The 9,867-nt window shown below is 32.4% G+C and overlaps 1 pseudogene across 1 annotated transcript; it reads left to right on the plus strand.

Moving 5' to 3' along the window:
• The first annotated feature begins 5,427 nt into the window (after nt 1–5,427).
• Nucleotides 5,428–6,277, plus strand: LOC148780607 (dirigent protein 22 pseudogene; annotated as a pseudogene). Its single transcript, XR_016039955.1, has one exon. The product of XR_016039955.1 is annotated as a dirigent protein 22 pseudogene (transcript).
• The last annotated feature ends 3,590 nt before the right edge of the window (nt 6,278–9,867 follow it).

The following is a 9,867-nucleotide window of genomic DNA, read 5'->3' on the forward strand; positions in this document are numbered from 1 at the left end:
TTTATGTTTGTTGGCTGTTACATAACTTAATAAATAAGCAAAGGTGTATATGGTAAATTGATTTTGAAGACTGAATACGTTCATTTGAAAGAAGATTGGACCTCTTAAGCAAAAAAACCTAGGTCAATAGTTATAGTTTTGAGAAAACCCCTTAAACTTGCGAGGTCCACTAACTCTTTATAGAAAATCATTCAAACCTTCATGTTATTTTCTAACTATTGCTTGTGAAAATATACCAAATCAAGAGTTATGATAAAAAGGAAAAACATCGAGTCTTGAAAGTATTTTATAAAGATAGGAGAAAGTGTCTTTTGTCTATACTATAGTTTTAAACACCCATATGTCATGACTCATATTTTTTAGTATCGATCATATGTCTTGTGAGTTAGTTTGTTGGAATCATCGATTACCTAATACCATGAACTATAGAGAAGGCCGTCTTGGTAGGCCTCTTTGACACATATTGTGTGGATAAGATAACTTGGTTTGTGTGGTTTACTACCAAGAGATTAGTGTGGTTGAACCTTTATGGTTTAAGAAAGTTTTGCATATGGCAAAACCAACGGGCATTGAGTTTTTTTTTTTTTTCTCATAAGGCTTGTTATACTACTTCATGACATAGGCATGAGAATGCTGAGAAAATACATATTATATGTGTTATAATTGAGTGGGCGCTTCAACAGTCCCACAATTATTTCAATTACTTGGATATTCAGATTTACATGCATTCTATTATAGGAGATCCAGATAAACTCAACATTCCAGTGGGAGTAACTACTGGTGTTTGACGGGCCAACTCGAACAACATACTATAATTTTTTTCACCCATAGAACTCAAATGTGTGGCACTAGTTGTACGGCCACAAAAGGGAGCAGCTTGATTGAAGAACTCTTTTGAGATGCAACCCCATGCAATGAGGGTACATGATGATCTTCAGTGACCATAAGTCCATGATTCGCGACGTGACATGAAAGATGGACTACGATCACACTCGGGATGCTATCCAAGTAGCAAAGAGAAAGAGGCTTCATGACTCTTGCAGGAGCTGCATCCATAAATCCTAACAAAATAGGTAAAGCGTCACCTCAAAGCTTATCTAAAATTGGAGTTTTGGAGTATGAAAACTTTCAAATCAAACATCTTGGTCTTCACCATTATGATTGTGAAAATCAAGACTTCAAGTACTAAAATTAGCATATATATATACTGTAACACTTTATCTAGGCCATCCATTTCATCCTAAAAATAAGTGTTTACAGATCCCCAAGATCTATACCATTTTTTGAACTACAAATTTTATAACCAGTAGTGGAGATAGATTTTAAAACACCCCAAAGTATTTGCCGAATGAGGTTTAGTGGGATGAAGTTTCTATAAGGCCTAGGCTTTATGAAAATAAAATAAAGCCTCGCCTCAAATTCTCATCTGGAGATAACTATGGTGGCTCTAAATTCAATTTTCAACACCAACAATAAAATTTGAAACTTAAAAATTGGTACAAATCTTGCGAATCTATGAACACTTATTTTAAAATGACGGTTTAGATCATTTGTTACAATATATACTATTTTTAAAGCTTGAAATCCTTTTTTTTTTCTACAATCATAATGGTTAAGCCGCGATGAATGATATAAAGGTTTTACAATGCTTAAATTGCAATTTTCAATGAGTTATGAGGTGAGGCTTCACTTATTTGAATAGGGTGAAAGCCCTATCAAACCAGTTTCCTTCAAAGTGAGGCTCTATTGTTTTCTCTTTTTTTCCAATAAATCATAGGCGTTATGGAAAGTGCATCTCTTATTTCTATGAGGTTGCTACAAGGCCTAGGCTTTATGAAAACAAAAGAAAGCCTCATCTCAAATCTTCGTCTAGAAAACACTTTTGGCAACAGAACTGTCTATCGCTTTAAAATCAACTTCCATCACCGACAATGAAATTTGAAACTCGCAAATGATACAAATCTTTCGGATATTTGAACACTTATTTTTATAACAAAATAGACGATCTAGATAATTTTTTACAATATACACTGTTTTTAGAGCTTAAAATCCTATTTTTTTTCACCACCCAAATGTTCAAGCCAAGATAGGACATATAAAGATTTTTTAATAATTCAATTGCAATTTTCAAGCCAAGATACAATATGTAAAGGTTTTTTAACGCTTCAATTGCAATTTTCAATAAGTTATGAGGTGAGGATTACTAATTTTGATAGGGCTACAGCCCTATCAAATCAATTTTTTTTTTGTTGACAAATGTTCGATCTTTTATTAATCTCTAGAAACCAATTATAGAATAAAAAATAACCAAAGAGAGAAGCCCCCCCCCCCATTTGCCAATACATCAGCTAAAGAATTAGCTTCACGGGTAAACATGATAAAAAAAAACTTTGATACAGGGAGAGATATCCATAACCCTAAGCCAAAGTGAACGCAATTCCCAAGGCATCCACTGCTCCCTTTATTACATTCAAGGAGTCGCCTTCGATCAAGGTGTCACCTTCAATCCAAACAGAATCCCTACAATTCATCTCCTTGAAAATTTTCAACCCATGATACACTGCACTTAGTTCAGCCTTATTAGCAGTAGCACAACCAATGGGACCAGCAAAAGAAAAAATAACATTACCTCATCCATTTCTGAGCACCCCACCAATACCTGCAATAACTGGATTACCTAGGGAACTATCATCAAAGTTAAGCTTCAAAGTACCTACCAACGGTGGTGACCAAAATGAATTGGGACGACAACTCCTACCTCCAAGCATAATGAGAATGCTGAGATTTGCCCCCCCCCTCCCTTCCTTAGTGGCTGAAAACCATAACCAAATCATCGATTTAATTACATAACTCATTTTCCTCATTTTTCTTATATATAGGGTGTGGTTTGTATAGAGCCTGGGCTCTAAACAATCAAATTAGAGCCTACCTTCAAATAGCGTTGAGACATGGTTTCCATATTGAAAATCGTTATGATAGCCTTAAAATATATTTTCAGCTTTATTTATAAGGTTTTAAGCTTAAAAAATAGTGTAGATCAACATATCTATGAAAACTTAAAAATCTTGAAAATTGACTGTTCAAAAATTTGTAACAAAACAAACTATTTCCAAAACTTGAAATCTTTTTTTTTTTCTCATATCCATAGATCTTGATGTCGAGATGTTCAATTTGAAGATATTTGGGCATAAAAACAACCTCTTATAGTGAATTTTTTGTGATATACTTCAATTTGATTGTTTAGAGCCTCCCCTCTATATAAACTTTTCCATATGTAAGTGTGCAGTTTGTATAGAGCATAGGCTCTAAACAATCAAATTAGAGCCTACCTTCAAATAGTGTCAAGAAATGTGGATTTAATATTGGAAATCTTTGTGATAGCCTTAAAATATATTTTTATACTTATTTATAAATTTTAAAGCTTAAAAAATAATGCATATCGATATATTTATGAAAACTTAAAATTTGACGGTCCAAAAATGTATTACAAAAGACACTATTTTCATAACTTTCAATGCATTTTTTTCTTATGTCTATGCATCTTGATGTCTAGATGATCAATTTAAAAATATTTGGACATCAAAACAACCATTTTAATGAAATTTTTGTGGTAGGATTAAATTTAGTTATTTAATGCCTCGCTCTAAATATACTTTTCCCTATACATAATCCATATTGCTGTTACTTTTGACCTACATTTGTCAGTACATGTGTCCCTTCCACATTACACGCTACTTCAACCATCTACGACATGTGCCGACCCGCCACTTGGCCCTCTCCATAGGATACGCTTAAAACATTTAAAAAATCATCAGCTTAAAATTAGAAGAACCTGGACAATTGGACGAAAGTCAATGACATATATTAAAAAAAAATTAACATGAAAAAAAAAAGTATATAAATTACTCTAGGGTAACCTACAATATGACCGAATATTATCTTGGATCATATTATACTTTTCCATAATAATTAATTGTCAAAGAAAGAAATTGTCAAGATCACCAAAACTATCACATGCTACTCTAATGACTGCTTAGCTTTAAAGACATTGAAAGTTCCAAGCACGATGATCGCACGCTTTCCATTAATTTAGAAAAATGAATATTTCAACTCTCTACCTATATTTATTGATTTAAGTTCAAAATACGCATAAAAAAACACATCGTGTTGAGTTAGAATAGTTGCAAATGGGTAAAATATTAAACACTTCGTATTTACGGGGTATTTCGATAAATTTCCAATTAATTTATAAGAGAAATATTTTGTGGCCCTTCAAGACCAACGTATCACCATGAACCCGTGATCCGATTTCCAAAAACATATGATATTCTTTTGATAGAAATAACTTATGATTACTTTGATTCATTCTTTAGATCAACCTTAAAATAAAAAAACAAAAAACAAAAAACAAAAAAAAACCAAAAAAAAAAAAAAAAAAACAAAAAACAAAAGAAAAAAAGCCAAAAAAAAAACAAACTAAACTGTTTATGGTGCTAAAAAAAATGTACCATATGAATTTCCCCTCATAACTCTTGATCTTCTATTTGAGCAACAGTCAAATATGGGTGTGGTTTCTATAAGGTTGCAAACTTAAACAATCCATTTAAGGCGCACCTCCAAATTTTATCATAGCGTATAATTTTGATGTACAAATAGTCTTATCTCATAATCTATTTTCATATCTAATTTTAAAATTTTAAGCACCAAAAATGATTAAAATCAAGTACATCTATAAACATATGAAAATCTTGAAAATAGACGGTCTAGATAATGTGTTGTAAGATGCATTAGTTCTGGGACTCCAAATCCATTCTTTTTTCATAGTCATACATGAACATCGAGATGATCAATTAGAGGGTTTTTCAATATTTAAACAACCTTTTCCAATGGATTTTTGAGGTGCATCTGTAGTTCTACATTTTAAAGTTGCACGCTTATATAAACCTTTCCCATCAACTATAGGGCTTGACATAAAACTATTTCTTTCAAAGTTGTTCATAAGATAGATCAAAGATGATATGAAAATATTCAAATAAAAACGAAAATCCACTGGAAATAATTTTAGATAAAAAATTATTCAAGGAAATCATTTATCTTTAGTACAAGGTACTCACAATTAACCTTGACCATTGGATGTAAAATTAATTTGCTATACTTTTTTTCATTGACCAAGCTCAAACTTCAAAAGTAATTTTCTCGAACTTTGAAGCACACTCGAGCTATCAGATTTTCACATGATTTGGTTGTAAGTATATGTAACCTTATCAAAAGTAAATAGTTTCTTGGTATACAATCCCATTTTAGTCTACCATAAATGGGCCTTTATTTAGTCAACCATCTTACAAGTCTTGTGGTCCACCATTTGTGCCCCTATTTTATTTATGCACAGTCCCGGCATCTATTTAGACCAACCCTATACAAATTGGGGATTATGTAAAGGACATGGAGTATAAAGAGCACGCCTCACCTCTCTGTAACTCAATTCAAGATCTATCTAAGATGAAAGGAGCACCTACAGTGGCGTTGCTACTTTTCTTCTTGGCCATAGCCACCTCCATGTCAGATGACTGGAGAGAGACCGTAGGCATGGGCCAACCCAAGGTGAGTCACCTCCACTTCTACTTCCATGAAGTGGGCAAAGGATCAAACCCCACCCCCATACTCGTGGCCGAAGCAAATAGCACAAAAACGTCACCAACCAGCTTCGGTAGCGTATACATCGCTGACGACCCACTAACAGAAGGCCCCAACCTCACGTCGAAGCTTATAGGCAGGGCACAGGGAATTCAAGCAGCTTGTTCTAAGACTGAGTTCAGCCTCATCATGGCGCTCAACTTTGTGTTCACGGATGGCGAATTCAACGGAAGCACGCTCACGGTGGTCGGGAGGAACCCTATACTGCAGGATGTGAGGGAGATGTCTGTGGTGGGTGGAAATGGAGTTTTCAGACTGGCTCAGGGCTATGCACAACTCCGGACTATTTTGTTGGCCACCGGCTCATTGACCGTGGAGTATAATGTCACTGTGATCCATTACTAGCTTCTTATTTCACTGGTGTTGTCAGCTATGGCGCAAATTCTATTTGGAGAGAATAACAAATTCAGCATGTATGAGATAAAAGGGATTGTTGTTTACCAATTTTGTTAAAATTTATCAATTAATGTTTTAATATTTGGACAAAAAGGCATAGCATCTCATTAAGTTAGTCGTCTTGCCTTTATCATTGTCCGGGTATCTCATCATCATTAATTAAATGTTTGGGCCTCGATCTTTTATATATATTTTTTATTAAGAATTTTTTATTTTTGAGAAATTTACGCTAATATGCCTTAAATTAGTGTAATTAAAGAATTTCATTTCAATTTTCAATTTTTAATTTTAGGCGTGTAACTTTGAAATCGGGCCTCTATATATAAAGCCAAACGTGAATTGGGATCTTCAAGATCCAAAATCAAACTTGACTAAAAGATGTTGTTTTGATCTCCAAAATCAAAATAAAATTTGTAACTTCGGATCTTAAAAATCCAAAGAGGGGACAATTTAGTAATAAAAAAAAGGGAGAAAAAAAAAAAAGGTAACTATGTAAAATGAAAAATTTTGTGGGTATGTCATTAAAGGTGCAGTTTGTATAGAGCCGAGGCACTCAACAATCAAAGTAGAGCACACCTTCAAATAGTGTCGAGAACATTTTTTCAATACTGGAAAACTTTGTGGCAACCTTAAAATATTGTTTTATCATTAATTATAAAATTTAAAGCATAAAAAATAGTGTAGATCAAGCAAATCTATAAAAATCTTGAAAATTGACGGTCCAAAACTGTGTGACAAGATGCACTATTTCCAAAACTTGAAATCTAATTTTTTCTCATGTCCATGCATCTTGATGTCAAGATGATCAATTTGAAGATATTTGGGCATCAAAACAACCTTTTCTAGTAAAATTTTTAAGGTAGGCTCTAATTTGATTGTTTAGATCCTCGATTTTATTTAAACCTTTTCGTTTATTTAATAATACTAAGTATCGAGAAATATTTCATAAATTTCTCTTTTGTTTTTTTAAATCAATGTTGTTTCTCAAAACCGAATCAAAAAATAAATTCAAGCTCTGGAAACCAGTATGACTTTGAAGCGACGAAGTACTAGATCTAGAAACAAGTAAGTCGTCACCCTGCATTCGTTGAGTTCAATGGATTTTGCATTCAACCAAAGGCGTGTGGAAATATTTTCTAGGGAATATTTTCACGTGAATGAATTCCTTTGCGTGAAAAGATGTATGGAGAATAATTAATATAAAAATATTCTCACATCTAATCACATGAACGGATATTTTCACGTAAAATAATTTTTGAAAAATATTTTCACGTAAAATAAACATTCTTTTTTCCATACGTTGTCTAGGACGGTTTGTAACCTCATCTGCTTTATATATGAATACACAGGTGGAATGACTAAATTTACCAAGTCCCATAAAAACAAAGACAAACTACATTACTGTCAAGAGATTGGATTAAATTCAAAAATACCTCTAGAGTTACAAAAGTATACAAAATTTTTTCCACAGAACTTACAATTGTTCAAACTTAGATACAGACAATTTCTTACTTGAAATTTTTTTAATAAATTCGAATAGACATGCCGTAAGGTACACTATAATCCTTCTCTCTTTTTTTCTTACTATTAGTAAGATCCTGAACTTGGTCATTTTTCACAAATAAATTTTTTTACATGGTTGTTTATTTTTTTTTTAAATTGCTTGTTTTCTGCTTATTAGAAATAGCTTATTAAACATTAAGAGGTAGTTTTATCAACATACATAACCGATTAGAAACTGAATAGGTAGCTGAAAACAACTTTAAGAAGAAACTAATAATATGTACAATTTTTTAGTTTATACTATAGAAACTAACAAAATTTATGATAATATCATTCTAAAGGATGAAGTTTTTATAAAGCATGAAAACAAAATAAATCCTCATCTTAAATCCTTATTCAGTAGCAGAAATCTTTATTATGGTTCTAAAATCAATTTTCCAACACTGACATAAAATTCGAAACTTAAAAAATATAAAGATCTTGCTGATCTATAAACACTTATTTTTGGGGCAAAATGGACGGTCTAAATAATTTGTTATAATATATGCTATTTTTAGAGCTTGAAATCCTAATTTTTCTTCACGACAATAATGTTCAAGCCGAGATGATTGATGTAAAAGTTTTCCATTGCTTGAATTACAATTCATGATGAGTTATGAGTGAGGCTTTACTTATTTTGACAGGGCTGTAGCCCTATCAAACCATTTTCCCATTCTAAATTACCAATATTCAGAAATCCCACAAAATGTTTTAGTTTAGATTCATGTTTTTTTTCAGTTCCTTTTTTTCTTTTCTTGTATTACTTTTACTTCTACCCTTGAATGTTTGATGTTTAATCTTTTTTTTTCTTAAAATCTGAAGGTTCAAAGTTGATACTTGCAACAAAATTTCACAGAAGGTCACAAACTTCAATTTCGAACCATAAAAGGCCCGAAGTTGATGTTTGCAGGTTGGGGGGAGCCAACTTTAAATGTCCAAAGATGTTTGGAACAACTTATGAGAAAAAAAGATTGAACTTGAGGAAAAAAAAAAAAAAGGCTACAGAGGCAAGGCTCTAAAAAATCATAATAGAGCGCACCTTCAAATAGTGTCGAGAAATATGGTTTCAATACTGGAAATCTTTGTGATAGCTTTAAAATATATATTCATCTCTAATTATAAAGCTTCAAAAATAGTGTAGATCTAGCAGATCTATGAAAACGTGAAAATATTTAAAATTGATGCTCCAAAAATGCGTTACAAGATGCACCATTTCAAAACTTGAAATCTAATTTTTTTTCTCATGAACATGAATCTTAAGCATCAAAACAACCCCCTCTAATGAAATTTTTCTAGTGAAATTTTTAGGTGGGCTCGAATTTGATTGTTTAGAACCTCGCTTTTTCCATTTTATAGATTAGTATTGCGTTGCTCTATTTCACAGCATTAAACTACATGCGTAACGCATGTGTGAAACTAGTATAATATTGAATGTCTCGACATTTAATTTTTCTCCTTATGAAACTTAGTCATTGAATTGGTCCAATTGACTTGGTGTATTTTTCAATTTGAACATAATTTTAAGCTGATGTTCCTAGAAAAGTTAAAGTCCATTTAGTCCTTATATTATCACCATTTCGGCCGTTGAATGTCCGATGTTTTTTTTTCCCTTTAAAATTCAAATGTCCGAATTTGATACTTGCAACAAAAATTCACAAGATGTTTCAAATATCAACTTCAGACCTTGAAGATCTGAATTTGAGGTTTGTAATAAAAACACTCGTAAAATCATCTTCCAAAAAAAGGTCATCAACTTCAAACATTAAAGGCCCGAAGTTGATGTTTGCAGGGTTGGGGGAGCCAACTTTAAATGTCTGAATATGTTTGGAACAACTTATGGGCAAAAAAAATATTAAACTTAGGAAAGGGGCTGGAATTTTGGTGCTAGCATCCCCACACCAAATTACCACATTGTGGTATCCATTCCTACCGTTGACACCCCCAATTTAACACCTTTAAAATGTAACTCCCTAATCTATAGAAAAAACAAGTAGGGGCATGTCTTCCCTACTGAATTACTTAGCTCATATGAACATATGAGCCCAACGGCAAACATTTAATCTGGGCTGATCTGACGGTCAAGACATCATTTTGAATTTTAATTTTAATTTTTTTCTATAAATCCAAATAAATTGAAATTTTAGGTATGAGTTCTTCAAGAATAGGAGAATCTTAAAAACATATCAAAAAATTAATTTGCAAGAAATAGATTGATAAAATACCCCAGAAAAGTTT

Source organism: Amborella trichopoda, chromosome 9, assembly GCF_054954075.1.
Source record: "Amborella trichopoda isolate Santa Cruz 75 chromosome 9, AtrichopodaSantaCruz75HAP2 v2.0, whole genome shotgun sequence".
Taxonomy (NCBI): domain Eukaryota; kingdom Viridiplantae; phylum Streptophyta; class Magnoliopsida; order Amborellales; family Amborellaceae; genus Amborella; species Amborella trichopoda.